Source organism: Lagenorhynchus albirostris, chromosome 7, assembly GCF_949774975.1.
Source record: "Lagenorhynchus albirostris chromosome 7, mLagAlb1.1, whole genome shotgun sequence".
In the NCBI taxonomy this organism is placed as follows: Eukaryota; Metazoa; Chordata; class Mammalia; order Artiodactyla; family Delphinidae; genus Lagenorhynchus; species Lagenorhynchus albirostris.
In genome coordinates, this window is record NC_083101.1 from 15629684 (window position 1) to 15647795 (window position 18112).

Sequence of the window (18112 nt, forward strand, 5' to 3'; positions counted from 1 at the left end):
ACAATTATAACAGTTAACATTCATAGATGACTTCCTATGTGGCAGGTACATCATGTTAAGGGCCTTTGTGCATTATGTCATTTTTAACTTCCCTACAACCTTATGTAGAAAGGTTTTAACTCCACAGTTTTCAAGTGAGGAAGTACTGCAGAGTGGCAATGTGACCTGCCCAAGGTAATACACAGAGTAAATGAAAAGCCTGGATTCAGACTCAGATCTGTCTTGTTCTCAAGACCTTGCTCTTCTTTCTACAACATGACACAGCCCACCAGCTTATATATGAATACAGTTAAGAGTCTCCAATGAATACTAATCAGTACCTGATATATAATAGAGTGATAATGTCATATAGGATGGAGAGAACACTGCTTTCTGGAATACACCAGACAGAGCATAATGGAAGAAATGACATTATAATGGAGCATTTTAGGTTGGGTGGGATTTCCTCTCAGACACAGGGAAGAAAGAAATGAGAAAGATTAAGGAAGAGGTACCAACTGCAAAATTAACAATACTGAAGGGCTCCCCTGGTGGCGCAATGATTAAGGATCCGCCTGCCAATGCAGGGGACACGGGTTCGAGCCCTGGCCGGGGAAGATCCCACATGCCACGGAGCAACTAAGCCCATGAGCCACAACTACTGAGCCTGAGCTCTAGAGTCCAGAAGCTACAACTACTGAGCCCATGTGCCACAACTACCAAAGCCTGCGTGCCTACAGCCCATGCACCGCAATGAAGAGTAGCCCCTGCTCACTGCAGCTAGAGAAATCCTGCACACAGCAACGAAGACCCAACAGAGCCGAAAAGAAAGGAAGGAAGGAAGGAAGGAAGGAAGGAAGGAAGGAAGGAAGGAAGGAAGGAAGGAAGGAAGGAAGGAAGGAAGGAAGGAAGGAAGGAAGGAAGGAAGGAAGGAAGGAAGGAAGGAAGGAAGGAAGGAAGGAAGGAAGAAAGAAAGAAAGAAAGAAAGAAAGAAGGAAAGAAAGAAAGAAAGAAATGTATGAAAAAAACCAATACTGAACTTCAAGGAGCTAAGAGGGTGACAGAACATAAACTGTGTTGCGTTGGAGCATGTCAGGTAATATGGGGGACAAAGCGCAGAGAACTTCACAGTGACTAGTATGGGTGAGACAGTGGTACATACATTTCCCTTTTCTCTTAGGCATGAAGAAAAACCACATTTCCCAGCCCTCTTTGTGTCTGGATAGGATAACATGACAGAGTTCTGGCCAGTGGAATGTGGAAAGAAGTGATACGTGCCCCTTCTAGATCCATTCACGAGATGGCTCGGGTGCTTTTCTAGCTATGGTCTTTCTCTCACTGGCTAGAAGGGAAGGTCTCTGAGATAGCACAGCCCCTGGATAAAAGGAACCTGATTCCCTGAGCTCACAGACTGTTGAGATTCCTGCGAGAGCCCACCAAACAAGAACTTTCTTGCGTGAGAAATCAACCATTGAGCTATAGCGTTGGCAACGAAGGAGGTACATCTAGCTTGAGAGCTTGTGTTTTAAATTGGCATTTTCAAAAGTTATTTGCCATAACACTCATCATAGAAATGCTTCACCCTAAATGATCTTTTTTATTGTTGTTAAATATGTCTGAATATTCTATATATTATCAATACATCTCTTAGACACTCTAACTCGCCAACATCTCTCTAAGGAAGGGGGAGTTGCTAATCTGATTCAGAGTTCAAAACCTTGATTGACCCATGCTCACTTGTAGGAAGGGTCACTCTGTATTCACATAATGGTCTTATCCAGTAGAGTTCTTGCTTTCTACATTACAGCTCTAGAGGAGCTTGGCTTTTAGGTCAGGTGGCCAAGAGCTCTCGTTCTCTCTCTCTCTCTCATACTAGGTAAGAATTACAAGAATTTCTGACAATTTCAATTCCACAATTCATATTTTGAAGGAAGGGGAACAGGTACGAGTAGGAATTACTTCCTAGGTGAGGTCCAAAGAGGTAAATGACTTCTCTAAAGGCATTGGGTAAGCTAAGCTGCTGAATTCCATCATCCCAACACTTGTCCCCTAAAGTTTCATCTGAGGCAACCACTTAACTTTGTACATGGTCACGGTGACACAACATCCCCCTCAAGGACTCAGCAAGCTGTCAATTTCCTCTTTTTATCGATACTCATTTCCCCAAGATTACAGTAAGAAGCAAATATGAAAGAATTTTATTGTCTTTATCATTAACATTTTCAGATATTCAACTCACTATGTTTTGCCTGCTTTCAAATAAAGCAGTTTTCCTCCTGAGTATATGTCCAATGATAATTAAAGCAAATTGGAGGAGTCATAGCTTACACATCTGTCCTCTTTGTTACACTTTTACATGAGGCAATGTAACATTGTCAGTTTCATTCTTTTTAAATATAAATGATTATGAGATACATTAAGCCCAATTATGGAAAAGATTCATGTATTAGCAGAAGCTGGGCTACATAATGATAATAGCTTATGTTTGCAAATCATTTTTTGCATACATTGTCTGCTCTGAACCTCAGATTAACCTGTGAAAGAGAAAGGGCAGGGAATCATCCTATATCTGCAGATGAAAAGGTCAATATATGGGGAGATACAATGATTTTCCCAAGGTCACAAGCCAGTAAGAGGCTGAGAAAAACCTACACTCAGGCTTCTTAGATTCATGCTCTTCCTTCACCATCATAGCTGAGTCCAGCCTTTGGTGTATAATCTGATGGTAGATTCTCTGGCTCCAGCTCTACTACCTCTGTGCCCTTGGGGAAGTCACTTTACCTCTCTGAACCTCTATTCACTCAACTTTAAAATCAGAAAAAAAGAATACTCACTTCCATTGTTTCCAGCATTAAATGAGACATCATATGGCCAAATGTTTGGCCTATAGAATGTTCTCAGCACATACTAGTTCTCTTGAAATGTTGTCTTTGGAAGAATTCTGATTTTATTTTTAAGGGGAAATGAGCCTCATTCTGGTTGGCTCGAGAAAGACAGAGGTATTATGTTGCTTAAAATCTTTATCATGAATGGATAAAGAAGACATGGTACATGTATACAATAGAATACTACTCAGCCATAAAAAAAGAATGAAATCATGCCATTTGCAGCAACATGAATGGACCTAGAGATGATCATAGTAAGTGAAGTAAATCAGAAAGAGAAAGACAAATACCATATGATGTCGCTCATATGTGGAATCTAAAATATGTCACAAATGAACTTATCTACAAAACAGAAATAGATTCACAGACATAGAGAACAGACTTGCAGTTGCCAAGGGGGAGGTGGGGTGGAGGAGGGATGGATTGGGAGTTTGGGATTAGCAGATGCAAACTCTTATATACAGAATGGATAAACAACAAGGTCCTACTGTATAGCACAGGGAACTATAGTCAATATCCTGTGATAAACCATAATGGAAAAGAATATGAAAAAGAATGTCTATATGTGTATAATGGAATCACTTTGCTGTATAGCAGAAATTAACACATTGTAAATCAACTATACTTCAATAAAATAAAAATTTTAAAAATATCTCCATTGCCAGGTACTGAGCATGCATATAGAGAGTACTTAGCACATAGTACTTTTGAAGACTGAATGGGAGAAATGGTGGTAGTATCTTCTTCAATGCCTGCTTAGTCTTATTCATATTGTGATGTGTTGTTCAAAGAGCTATATGGATAAAAATAAAAAGGCCTCAAACAAGGTCCTTGACCTCAAAGCACTCCCAGGGAGCTTGTGATGAATTGCAGGTACAATTATATCAGCACTCAAAGGCATATGCCAAAGGGGTGGCCCAACAGGAACCCAGAGCATGACAATTCAGCCATCTCTGTTCTTGGAAGCACCTGCAGAATCACCTTTTTTTAAAAAATAAATAAATAAATTTATTTATTTTTGGCTGCGTTGGGTCTTTGTTGCTGCACGCGGGCTTTCTCTAGTTGCAGTGAGCAGGGGCTACTCTTTGTTGTGGTGCGCGGACTTCTCATTGCGGTGGCTTTCCTTGTTGCGGAGCACAGGCTCTAGGTGCGTGGGCTTCAGTAGTTGCAGCACGCTGGCTCAGTAGTCGTGGCACGCAGGCTCAGTAGCTGTGGCACACTGGCTTAGTTGCTCTGCTGCATGTGGGATCGTCCCAGACCAGGGCTTGAACCCATGTCCTCTACACTGGCAGGCAGATTCTTAACCACTGCGCCACCAGGGAAGTACCCAGAATCAACATTTTAAGAGGCCTCATCTGTCAAGATCCCTGACCTGTCCCTCTGGAAGCTGTCTCTCTTGAAACTTATTCCAAAGGCAAGTCCAAGGACCTCAGCATTCCAGTCTTTGATAAATAAGCCCCTCTCTCTGATAGCCTCAGCGACAGATAAATCTGTCCACCCAAGGACGTTTCCCAAGCGGGACGGGCTGTTTAAACTCCTCACCAGATCGCAGCTGGCACCCGCCACGTTGATGTTTCCCTCTCCTTATAATCATAATGGGATCTCAGCAATAAAGATGGATTTGTTAATTTCCATCCCCTTCTCACTTTCTCTTTTAATCACTGTCGAGCATAAATTAATTTCAGCTTAAAGAGCTCTCAACAAGATTCCGTCATTGTCTAGGGCAGTAAAGGTCAAAAAACAGGAGCCTCTGAAAATACTCATCAGCTGTTTGCCAGGAATAAACTTCAGTTATTGACATTTAATTATTTCTCTTTGTCCATGGCAAGCTGGAGTCAGCAAGAGAGATAGAAAAGGAACCAGAGAGGGAACAGGGAAGGAGGGAGGGACGGAGAGAGACCAAGAGAAAGATGCTATCCAGTTTGATCACCCACCTGCTGGTTTGTTGAGTGTTACATTTTCTCCTGAATCTTTGATGAAGCAGACTAAAGTTTCAATGTCAGGCTTGAAATTGTTTGTTTGTTTCCGTACAGTAAAATAAAGAGTCAAGTGTTAGGTCACTAGATCTGTTTAAATCCCAGTTCTGCTAGATATCAGCTGGGCTGGGATGCCTGGGGAAAAATACTTAAGTTCTGGAATTTTACCTGTTAAAAATGCAATAATTGTACCCGTCTTTCAGAATCATCTTGTGGAATGGATGAAAGAAAGGATGTAAAATGCTAATTACTGAGCCTGGAATGTCATAAATATCCCACAAAGTATAGTTACAATTAGAAGTATTTCCTTTATAGGTCTGTCACTTGAGAGTCTACTGTGAGCCAGGGACTGTGATACAGGCAGAAACATGTGGAAGCACATAGGATCATTAAGTAATGCTTCTTTTATTCCCCACCATGAGTGGAGGAGGGTCAGGAATGTAGTGTAAAAAAGTCTTCCAAGTGACCTGTAAATATAGACAATCTTCCATGTTCTTTAGTGGGTTACTGGTGTGAAGTTCGGAGTTTCTCAGATCAGGCTTAATCCCCATTTCTGCCACATACTAATTATGTGGGATCTTGACGAGTTAATTATATGTGTGAACCTTAATTTTCTCAACTCTATAACAGGAAAAATACCTCCTACATTTCATTGTTGATGAGGATGATAAATGACATGATATATGTAATCAATGAACTTGACATATTTAGAAATACTGATAGCACATATATTTTATAATCTATGTTGTTAAAGAATAAAATGATAAGAAAATTATTAATAGTAATATTTAATACACATATTGTGTTCCTTGTGTTGGAGACATCTCTAAGAATTTACATATAATAACTTATTAAAATGTTACTAAAACCCTACAATAAGGGTATCACTACTGTATTCATTTACAAATGAGTAAATAGAGGAGGTCAGAGGGATTATTTAACTCGCTCAACACGATACATACAGTAAGTAGTGGAGCCAGGATTGAAAACAATGCATTCTGGATCCAGGGTCTGATCTCTTAACCATTTTGCTACACTGCTTTGATGGGGCAGAGGAAGGAGATGGTATGCTACTTACTAGATACTAATAAATGGTGTGTAATCCCCATATATAAACACTGGTATCCAGTTCATGGCCAAGAAGTACGGAGTGTAATTATAATTTAAAAAGCATGGATTGGGAACTTCTGGGACCCGGCCATACAGCAATGTAAAACTCTGTGCAGGCCTTTAACAACTGCAGGGGAGGAACTGCATGATTTAATCCTCATGACAACCCCGGGAGGTGGGTATTAATAATACCTGCATTTTGCCTATAAGGAAACTGCTGCTTAGAGGATTGAGTCACTTGTATAAGAATATACACAGGAAGTGTTGAAGCTAGTTTTGGGACTCAGGTCTGTCTAGAGCAGGGCCTGGGGATTTTAAAGCCCTGGCTATATAGCATCTTGCTTAATTGCAGCATTTATTCACACAAAAGCCATGGAGAGGGAGGATATTTCAAATAGTTGTTCTTAAGCCTTTAAAAATAAATTTTGTCTTTCTAATGCTTTTTCTCCTCAACCTTGGCACCATTCCACCCCCTGCATACACCTACTATCTGGAGATTCCAGAGTAAGCATTTTCAAACTATTTCTAGATATGCTTCCAACTCAAAAGTGTTGGGCACATGCATAATTTCTCTCAAGAACCTGTAAATAAGGATGTGTGGGATGGAATCTATTTCTCTGGAGCTGGTGGGGCTGGGGAGATTTATGGAAAGTGGAGATGAGAGCTTCAAAAAGGGAAATTTAAATAGTATATGGTGGTTTGGGGGTCATTTGTTTTGGACCTATCTAGACTTGGCTGGTTTTATTGAACCAGAGTCCACTGGAGAGTCCATTAAGGTTTTTAATGAATAATATACAGCATTTACATTTGGCTCAGACCAGTAAGTTCAGAATTCTAAGCCAGCTTCTAAGGTGTGTTTGGGGGATGGCCATATTCTACATTTCTGTATATGGTAAGGGCTGGTAACAATTTTTAGAATTTAAAACCTGTGTTCACATGCATTATCTTATCTTAGTTCATTCTCACAACCTTGCTGGTTGCTTATCATCATCTCCACTTTGCCAATAAAGAATAAGAAAATTGAGGGACTTCCCTGGCAGTCCAGTGCTTAAGACACAGTGCTTCTACTGCAGGGGGCATGGGTTCGATCTTTGATCAGGGAACTAAGATCCCGCATGCCATGCGGTGTGGCCAAAAAAATAAACAAATAAAAGAATGAGAAAATTGAGACCATTGGCTTTTTTTTTTTTTCAAAAATATACTCTGTCAAACATTAGACACTGTGCTAAGCCACTCCAGGGGCCACTGAAGAAAGAAAATAGGGGTGAGTGGCTGAAGTTTCCCACTTCAGTCTCAACCAGAGTCACCCTACTTTAAGCTTCAAGCACTATTTATTAAGTATCTACTATATGACAGGCGCTATGTGGAATGTTGAGGATAGAGTTTTGACCAAGATAGAATTGTGGGTCCTTTCCACAATTTCAAAAGTCTTTTGAGTGGATATTAAAAAAATAGAGAAACATAGTGGAAGAAGTGACCAATCTGTGCAGAGTGTTTGCATAGAGGTTGGAATATTCCTTCAATTCTTTGAGAGACTGATGAGGGTGTGAGATGTGTAGGAGAACATTCTAGACAGGGAGACAAGGGTGAGCAGAGATACTAAGGCATATATGGGAAACAGTACAGAGGGGACAAGAATGTGGGTTGGTTAGGGATTTGGGACTTTACTAGGAAATGAAATGTTATTAACGCTTTCATGAAGTTATATGAAAGAACCTATGAGAATTCTTTTAAAAATATTTGAAAAACATCTGTGTGCAATGCAATGATAAATACCTTTTGGATCATTTATATAATCATCAAATAATCAAGCATCCCCACACTATTTCAATTCTTTTATTTTATCATCCTGTTTATGCCAAGTTGGTGGTGAATGATGATGTGACATGAGGTAGAAAACAGGAATTTTTGATATTTTAAAAAGAAAAACAGGCAAGGTAAAATTGAGTTATCCTATTGTGCAAGTAGAGTCATAATGAGCCCAAAGGTTTAGTCAGAATGATGGTCACATTTTAAATATACATATAATCAAAACCTCTTTATATGCATCAGTATTTCATTAGAAGGAAGTTAAGTAGTAAAAGTGAAATAAGATTTTTTTCTTTAAGCATAATTAATTTCTTTTTAATTTTGTGGGAATTTTATTATTTTGATTTGGTCCTTCTATATGATTGGATATTAAAGATAATATTATATATCGATCAAGATGGCAGAGTAGGAGGACATGGTACTCACCTTCCCCCATGAACACAGAAAATATTCACCTACATGTGTAACAATTCTCACTGCAAACCAAATGGAACCTGGTAGAAAGACTCCCGTACAACCAAGACTGTAAGAAAGATCCATATGGAACTGGGTAAGAACATAAGAGAAGCAATCAGGTCAGGACCTATGCCCCTGGGAAGAGTCTCAGAGGGAAAGGAAGATTACATGGTTGGAGATCTGCCCTGGGGAGTGAGCGGTTCAGACCACATATTGGGTGTCCCAGACCACATATTGGGTGTCCCAGTCCTGGGAAGATGAGCCGCCTTGGCTTGTTGGAGTGCTACTGGGACTAAAAGGAGCACTGGGGGAAGCCTGGACTCTACTCACGAGGTGCACATGCTCTGGCTTGCTCCCATGGCGGGGAGGAGAGGGTGGATGGAGGACTGCTACAGTGGCTGCCCTGTTTCCTGTGACCAACTCAGCATGTGCCCCAGCCTGAGCAGAGCAAATGCTCCAGGCCCACTTACTTCATGTCACAGCTCTGCACAGGAGTGAAGGCTGCAGTGATCAGGGAGAGGATGTGAAGAAAAGGGAACCCTTGTACACTGTTGGTGGGAATGTAAATTGGTGTAGCCACTATGGATAACAGTATGGAGGTCTCTCAGAAAACTAAAAATAGAACTACCATATGATCCAGCAATTCCACTTCTGCCTCTATATTCAAAAAAACCCCTGAAGATACATGAAGCATTTTACAGTAACCAAGATATGGAAGCAACCCAAGTGTCCATCAAGAGATAAATGGACAAAGCAGATATGATAGATAGATAGATACACAGACAGAAAGACACACACACACACACACACACACACACACACACACACACACACTGGAATATTACTTAGCCATAAAAAAGAATGAAATTCTGCCATTTTCAACAACATAGATGGACCTAGAGAGTATTATGCTTAGTAAAATAAGTCAGAGACAGACAAATACTGTATATTATCACTTATATGTGGAATCTAAAAAATAAAACAAACAAATGTATACAACGTAATGGAAACAGACTCACACATATAGAAAACAAACTAGTGGTTACCCGTGGGGAAAAGGAAGAGGGGAGGGGCAAGATAGAGGTGTGGGATTAAGAGATACAAACTACTACGTATAAAATAGATAGGCGGGCTTCCCTGGTGGCGCAGTGGTTGGGAGTCCGCCTGCCGATGCAGGGGACACGGGTTCGTGCCCCGGTCCGGGAAGATCCCACATGCCGCGGAGTGGCTGGGCCCGTGAGCCATGGCCGCTGAGCCTGCGCGTCCGGAGCCTGTGCTCCGCAACGGGAGAGGCCAGGACAGTGAGACGCCCGCATAACGCAAAAAAAAAAAAAAAAAAAAAAAATAGATAGGCAACAAAGATATAGTGTATAGCACATGGAAATATTGCCATTATTTTGTAATAACTCTAAATGCAGTAAATCTATAAAAGTATTGAATTCCTATGCTATATACCTGAAACTAATATAATAGTGCAAATCAACTATACATCGATAAAAAATAATACTAGAATTTAAAAGAAAAAAGCTAACAACAAAGACTCAAATGATGATCTATCATAGCAAAATCCAAAAAATAAAATCCGTATGATAAAGTAGAATTTACCACACAAACACTTCTTTCTACTGGTAAATCCTATGTTGGTAACAGATTTCAGAAGAAACAATAATCATGTTGACATTTTTTTCCTTTTGGTTTTACCATGTTGTTTGGGTTTCATATATAAATATGATTTGGTAGTAAATAGGTAAAAGCACTATTATTTTAAAAAGTATATGCCTAGATTTATGCTTGACTAGCATTATGATGAAAATAACTGAAGCATTCATGGGTGGTCCATAAAAATATTCTTTACTCTTTCAATGAGAAGTACATATTACTTTAATTTACATTTAATAAAGGAAACCACTGAACAATTTTTGGTGGAGAAGAGGGTAAAATAAAATCTGTGCTTAAAAATAAATATTTCAACCATCATTGGGATGACAGATTGAAGGAGAACTAAGGGGGACAGGGAGACCAGATAGAAATAACTGTATTATCTGGGCCAGATAATACAGGGCCTGAATCAAGATAGGAGCAGTTGGAATGGAGAAGTAGACCAGAGACACTAGAGACATTTTGGTGCAATAACAAACTCTTCTTACTGGTAATGATGATGATCATTTAGCAGCAGAGAGGTTGCACCCCTGTGCCAGATGTTTCTAGTAAAGTGCTATATTGTCAAGCTCTTTGCCTTGTAATAGTTGTCCTCAGTGGGTATTGGCTGATTTGATGTGATTACTTTGTGTGGAGTACAACCCAGTGAGGACTGGTAAATGATGAGCAGGTGACCAGCCAGAATTCTATTTCTATTTCTATTTCTCCTAATACTGGCAGGTCTGAGAACTACAGAGAGAGAGAGAGAGAGATCACCAAAGGGAGCGGTTGCTTCCTCTTCACAAATGTGAGTGAGTGAATGGCAATTCCTGTTCATTAAAGTTCTATGGCGATAAAGAATGAAAATTTGTAGCTAATTAGCCGGTTTCTCTATCTGCAGAACTCAGCAGCGCATAAATAAAGGATAATCTTGCTATGGATGCATGTGGTCGTCACTTACAGATGGAAAAATCTGCTCATCACCATTGAAGAGCACTTTTCACGTCATCTGCTTTGAAGCATTAACAGAAATATACAATTAGAAGGAAGGATGCTACTTCTCTATTCACTGCCCTGACTTTCTTTTTTTTTTTTTTTTACGGTATGCGGGCCTCTCACTGTGTGGCCTCTCCCGCTGCGGAGCACAGGCTCCGGACGCACAGGCTCAGCGGTCATGGCTCACGACCCCGCCGCTCCGCGGCATGTGGGATCCTCCCGGACCGGGGCACGAACTCGTGTCCCCTGCATCGGCAGGTGGACTCTCAACTACTGCACCACCAGGGAAGCCCTGCCCTGACTTTTGCCTCAGATAAAGCACAATCCGAATCGCTGCTATTTTCTCCAATTTTGAAAATAGAGCGGCAAGAGTATAAAGATCTCTGCCATGATCACTTCTAAACACCATGTCCTTATTAGTAGGTCTCAGGGCCTAGATGACCCCAGAATGAAAAGGTAGTGCCTCATTAATTTCAATCTAATCTCAAATTTGTAAAATGCCATGTACTTTCCCAGTAGTATCATAACTGTGCCATGTATAATAATCAAATCTTCACAAGAGAAGGGGAGCTTTGGCTAATTCTGTGAGAGTCTCCACTCTTGATATCTTGCTTTTATTGTTTGACTCACAAATCTATACTGGGTTCCTGCTTAGTTTTCAACCTTGGCCACATCAAGATGATGTATTTTATCTGAAGCCACCTCTGGTATACCTGTTGGTGTTAATCATTGCCTTCTCTGCACTCTTAAAGTTCAAAAGTTATTGCAGACGCCTTCCAATGTATTGTTATTATTATTAACCTTGGCTGCTAAGAAATTGAAGGCAATGGTGGTACCTTGTCATTTTTGATCCTTTTCTTGGACACTTCCCAGCTGCAAAAGCTCAACAAGTTTTCCTGTTAACAGAGGTCTTTGGTACACCTTCTGCTTCATTTGATTCTTTCAGAAACTCTATAACACACCAGGTCAGCTATGATTTTTTCCAATTTAAAAATGAAGATATAGGAGTCTCCAAGTAGTGTTATAAACCACCCCAATTTGCATAGTTTATGGGCAATATGGTAAAATAACAATTAAGTTTGTTTGATGCCAAGATGCTAGTACTCTGTCCTCTACACACTTTGTGGGAAGTTGAAAACGTGAATATCAATGACACCACAGATTTGGGCCTCTGCTTATCTTTCATCAGGTCTTTTCCAGTTCCATTACTCAGAAAGTTCAAGAGGTCTTTTGTCGTTGTTATGTAATAGGGCACATTTCATCTTTTGTATGTCTGCAACACTTCCATTTTCTTGAAATAAGAGTTGGCATCCGTTTATTTAAGAGCAGAGATAATTATAGGTAAAATTAAGATGGATCATTTAAGATGAGTGAAGTCCTCTCAAACGCTTAGAATCAGGTCTGAGAACCACAGTTCTAATGTTCTAATATCCACTGTACTGTTTAGGATTATTCAGAAGCAAAGATATTCCAAAATACAGAGGTTTAAATAAGTTATTTCTTTCTCACAGAACATTAAGAGGTCAACAGATGCCAAGTCATCCTTCCAATTTTCAACTTACATTTCCAAATGTTGCGATAGTCATTGCTGTGATACCACACTAGACAAGTGGGGCAGTGTAAGCTCTCATCTATGCAATGTAGAATCCCTCATCATAAAAACTTCTTGAGAATCAACTGGGATGACATTGGTAAAATACTTTTTTGGTGCTTGACACCCAATGGGCACTTGATAAACTTATCACTTAGTTTCAATGATTTTATTTCTTATAGTAATGATGGTGGTGGTTGTCCCTACCTCTTTTTTCTTCTTCTTTTCCTTCTCTATCTTTATACTTTCATTTCTTAAAACCCAACTAGATAATATACTTTCCTAGTTAAGGACTGTAGCATCAAAGACAGAGTGAGGCATTCGATTAGATACTCAAGAAATTCTTAGTCAACTTTTACCTGAGTTTCCCACCTACTCCATCTCATAATAGGCACTACCTAGTATGTTTAGAGCTTTAGTAACTTTAATATCCAATTGGTTAGATTCTGCCTCTTTTACTAAAATCATTCCTATAGCCATTCTTCAATACTTGTTTGTTTTTAAAAACACACACACAAGCCGTCAAAGTCAGTAAGGTTCAAGGTACAAGAGACAGTTACACATTTTTTGATTACACACTGCTTGTTCATCCAATGTATAATCACGCTGGGTTCTTCTTCCTTCCCTATATAAACCCATCACACACACAAAAAGTTTTTTTTTTAACATCTTTACTGGAGTATAATTGCTTTACAATGGTGTGTTAGTTTCTGCTTTATAACAAAGTGAATCAGTTATACACATACATATGTCCCCATATCTCCTCCCTCTTGCATCTCCCTCCCACCCTCCCTATCCCACCCCTCTAGGTGGTCACAAAACACTGAGCTGATTTCCCTGTGCTATGCGGCTGCTTCCCACTAGCTACCTATTTTACATTTGGTATTGTATATATATCCATGCCACTCTCTCACTTCGTCCCAGCTTACCCTTCCCCCTCCCCATGTCCTCAAGTCCATTCTCTACATCTGCGTCTTTATTCCTGTCCTGCCCCTAGGTTCTTCATAAACTTCTTTTTTTATATTTCATATATATATATTAGCATACGGTATTTGTTTTACTCTTTCTGACTTACTTCACTCTGTATGACAGACTCTAGGTCCATCCAGCTCACTACAATTAACTCAATTTCATTTCTTTTTATGGAGAGTAATATTCCATTGTATATATGTGCCACATCTTCTTTATCCATTCATCTGTCGATGGACACTTAGGTTGCTTTCATGTCCTGGCTATTGTAAATAGAGCTGCAATGAACACTGTGGTACATGACTCTTTTTGAGTGATGGTTTTCTCAGGGTATATGCCCAGTAGTGGGATTGCTAGGTTGTATGGTAGTTCTATTTTTAGTTTTTTAAGGAACCTCCATACTGTTCTCCATAGTGGCTGTATCAATTTACATTCCCACCAACAGTGCAAGAGGGTTTCCTTTTCTCCACACTCTCTCCAGCATTTATTGTTTGTAGAATTTTGATGATAGCCATTCTGACTGGTGTGAGGTGATACCTCATTGTAGTTTTGATTTGCATTTCTCTAATGATTAGTGATGTTGAGCATCCTTTCATGTGTTTGTTGGCAATCTGTATATCTTCTTTGGAGAAATGTCTATTTAGGTCTTCTTCCCGTTTCTGGATTGGGTTGTTTTTTTGATATTGAGCTGCATGAGCTGCTTGTAAATTTTGGAGATTAATCCTTTGTCAATTGATTCATTTGCAAATATTTTCTCCCATTCTGAGGGTTGTCTTTTCATCTTGTTTATGTTTTCCTTTGCTGTGTAAAAGCTTTTAAACTTCATTAGGTCCCATTTGTTTATTTTTGTTTTTATTTCCATTCCTCTAGGAGGTGGGTCAAAAAGGATCTTGCTAGGATTTACGTCACAGAGTGAAACTAGAACACTCCCTAACACCATACGCAAAAATAAACTCAAAATGGATTAAAGGGGCTTCCCTGGTGGTGCAGTGGTTGAGAATCTGCCTGCTAATGCAGGGGACACGGGTTCGAGCCCTGGTCTGGGAGGATCCCACATGCCGCGGAGCAACTAGGCCCGTGAGCCACAACTACTGAGCCTGCGTGCCTGGAGCCTGTGCTCCGCAACAAGAGATGCCACGATAGTGAGAGGCCCGCGCACCGCGATGAAGAGTGGCTCCCACTTGCCACAACTAGAGAAAGCCCTCGCACAGAAACGAAGACCCAACACAGCAAAAATAAATTAATTAATTAATAAACTCCTACCCCCAACATCTTAAAAAAAATGGATTAAAGACCTAAATGTAAGGCCAGACACTATAAAACTCTTAGAGGAAAACATAGGCAGACCACTCTATGGCTTTAAAAAGTTTTTAAATTAACTTAGTATCTCTTGTGTAGTTTTATCTGTCTTCCCTAAGAATGCACATTCTAACCTCTGTCTATACCATTTTCTCCACTGCGCCACCAGGGAAGCCCTCTGGACTTATTTTTTATTCCCTTCTATTTAAGACTAATGGCATGCTTTCTTAAAATGAGCCACTTCTCTCTCTCTTTTTTTTCCTTTACAATAGCTGTCAACTTTATACAATAACTGCAGTGTCATGGAACCCTGAGCAAAGTTTAGGTTAAGATAAAGAGGACTGGAATCTTACTCTGGTATTTGTTATGACCCATGAATTTCCAGGGACTCTATAAGTGGTTTCTTTTGAGAACCATCCATTTATGAGTATCTACTTCTAACTCACTTCCCCTTGCCAAAATGTCAGGTGTCATTTACCCCCAACTACAAGATAAACAAGTTAAGATTCTGCTATATGATACTGAAAACAGTTTTGTTCTATGGACACCCATATGCCAAATGAAGGCATCTTCCTGATTAATGTTTATCTCTAATAATCGACAACAAACAATTGATAAATAGTAGGCATCTAGTAAAAGTCTCATAATGAAATTATATATAAATTACAAACAGGATATTCAGCAAGCTGTAGGTTCTCATGGTTCTCCAGCAGTGGTGTAGGTAATTCCATGACTTAATGATCTCTCGTGAGAAGTGTTCAAGTTAAGATTACAAAACCATTTCCCAAAAAGCCCAGATAATCCCATTATATCTGTCATTCTCAAATTATGGTACACAGTTCATTGGTGGGCTGCAGAAGTACTTTTGGTGGGTTGTGAACTAAAATGAAAAATCATTTTCATTTGCTACTTCAAGGTGAAGGATAAACAATTTCACACTTTTTAAGGTTGATTTATGAATTATCTTCTGAGAGGTGCAATGATGGTCACCAATATTTGATCTTGGTAAATTAAAAATTAGTACCTAGCTAAAATTTACTGAGGAGTCTACTTTATTGCTCTATAAAGATGCCTGGTGTCATGTGACCCCTTGCAATGCTGAATATCTCCCAGGCACATGAGCACACCTGGAGAGCTGGAGTCTCCAGAGTTTTGAAAGAGATATCATTGTGTCATTGGTGTTATCTTAAATCAGGTGTGGCTTTCAACTGCTGCTATGTTTACCATTAAGTCTGGGTAATTTTGAGTTTAGCTTACTGTGAGTTGTTACTTAGCTATCTTTACATAGTGCAGTGGCATATATTGTACCACCATATATTGAGTCATGCATTAATTGTGGTTCAACTAAGATCACCCATTTACCTCTTGGAAGATCTGGTTTCTAGTAACCTTCCCTTTCATACTCCTTGATCGCCTACCTATTCTCTATTCAACTGACCTTCCAGTTGGTTCCTGCCTGGAGTTGGTTTTTCTAAGAAAAGGAAAAAAGGGATGGGGCCAAACATAAACAGACCATAATCAGTATCTGTGAGCTACTTTATCCCCCCTTTATACATTCTTCTTTCTCAGAGCAGTCACATTGTCTGTTCTTGCTTCTTTAGTACTAGACTAGTGCCCAGCACATAATAGATTTTCCAAAACATATAGTAAACAACTTAATAAATATAAGTTATAAAAATAAATACAGGTACATATTTAAACATATATATTATTAACTAATTTACACACTAAAAATTCTTCTAATCCTTACAGCAACCTTAGATACTTAACAATGCAGCTAATGTTATGATTATGTACATTTGCAGATCTAAAATTGAGAGCTCAAGATAATTCCCCAGGTTGAAGAATCTATTTAGTGACAGAGCTGAGACTCAAACTCAGATTTTCCTAGTCTTCTTTTGGTAGCTCTTTTCACTAGCTTCCTCCCACATCTCAGACTTAGTGATTCAAAGTGGAACCCAGGATGCCTTGCCGGATCCCCTTGGCCCTACCTCCTCTCTCTGGTCCCCTCCAAAGACATCCTGGGCCACCGCTGAGCTTCCTCCAACCAGAGAATCCTTAAGTGCTGAAAAACACAGCACGGCTGAGCTGACTCCTCAGCCAGTTGGCACTTTTTCAAATGAGCCACTGAATGGCAAATGCACAGATAACACTGGGATAAAATGAGCTCCTCTTATTGATTCTTCCAAACCAATATGGCACGGGTGCTCCCTCTTTGTGCCATCTCCTCCCTCTGCCTGGAGGCATTCTCCGCCCGTCCATCATTTTAATTAGACATTACACCTGGCACAAATGCTGAGTTGATTAACCTTAAAGGAGCTGAATAGGTTCTCTGATTGTTAACACAGGGCCCCTGACATATTATAACTCATGTTAACATGTGCTGTTGCACAAACTCACAGCTTCTTCAGCCCACTTTCCAAAGCCGCCGGGGAGGGTAATAGCATCTACAGAGAACTCTTCATGAAGCGTGCTCCCATGATAACACCATGAAAAATCAGATTTAAAAGGTGGATTGGTGTGGCCTCTGCAGATACCACTTTTTCATGTTTATATAAAAGCACCTTCTGTGTCAAGGGGGGTCCTGAGGAATGGTCCCTTGTGTTAGAGTGTTGTAAAGGAGGGAATGCTGCTTTTGGGGATGAAAAACATGGGGTTTCATCCTGTGTTGCCTATGATCTTTGAGTCTTTCTTAATTTCTTTGGATCTCAAACTCCTTATATGGAGAATGCAGATTGAAAGGAATGTGAGGGTGTCCTTGTGTTGTCTATAACTGGGGGCCATCCGCATGCCTCTCTCCTAGGGTGGGGATCCCAGGGATAGGGCACTGAGACACTAGAACAGCCTTATTTTTTAGTGCTGGTTAAGTAGCTGCTGATTCAAATAATTAATCCTTTGCTGGTGAGATAGTTAGTATGCCATAAACATATAAAAGAGTTCTCTTTCTTCTTCTTTTTCTTCTCCCAAATAAGCTACACAAATCAACTCTTACATGTTCTTCCCATGGGTCCTGACTTAATACTTTCACCTCACCAAAGCTAAAACATCACCCTAATAGAAGCCACACCTGCACCTAATCTCCCATTGTATCAGGATGGAGAGAGAGAAAAATAAGCCCATGGGGAAGAAGAAAGAAAAATTTTAAGATCCTTTCCCTTTCTCATCAAAGTTTGCTCCTTTTAGTCTAAGAAAAGAATTATTTTTCGATGGGACATCTGGGATTCAAGTCATGGACACATCCCTCTGGTTTGCTCTGAGGGTCAAAATGACTGGTAAGTTGGACTGTGACCATCATGATTTAACTCATTTATTTGTATTTAACTGATTTATTTGGTACCGCTAATGCTAAGAACAATGCCGCATAGACAACAGACACAAAGTATGTGCTGACTGAACTGCTTAAA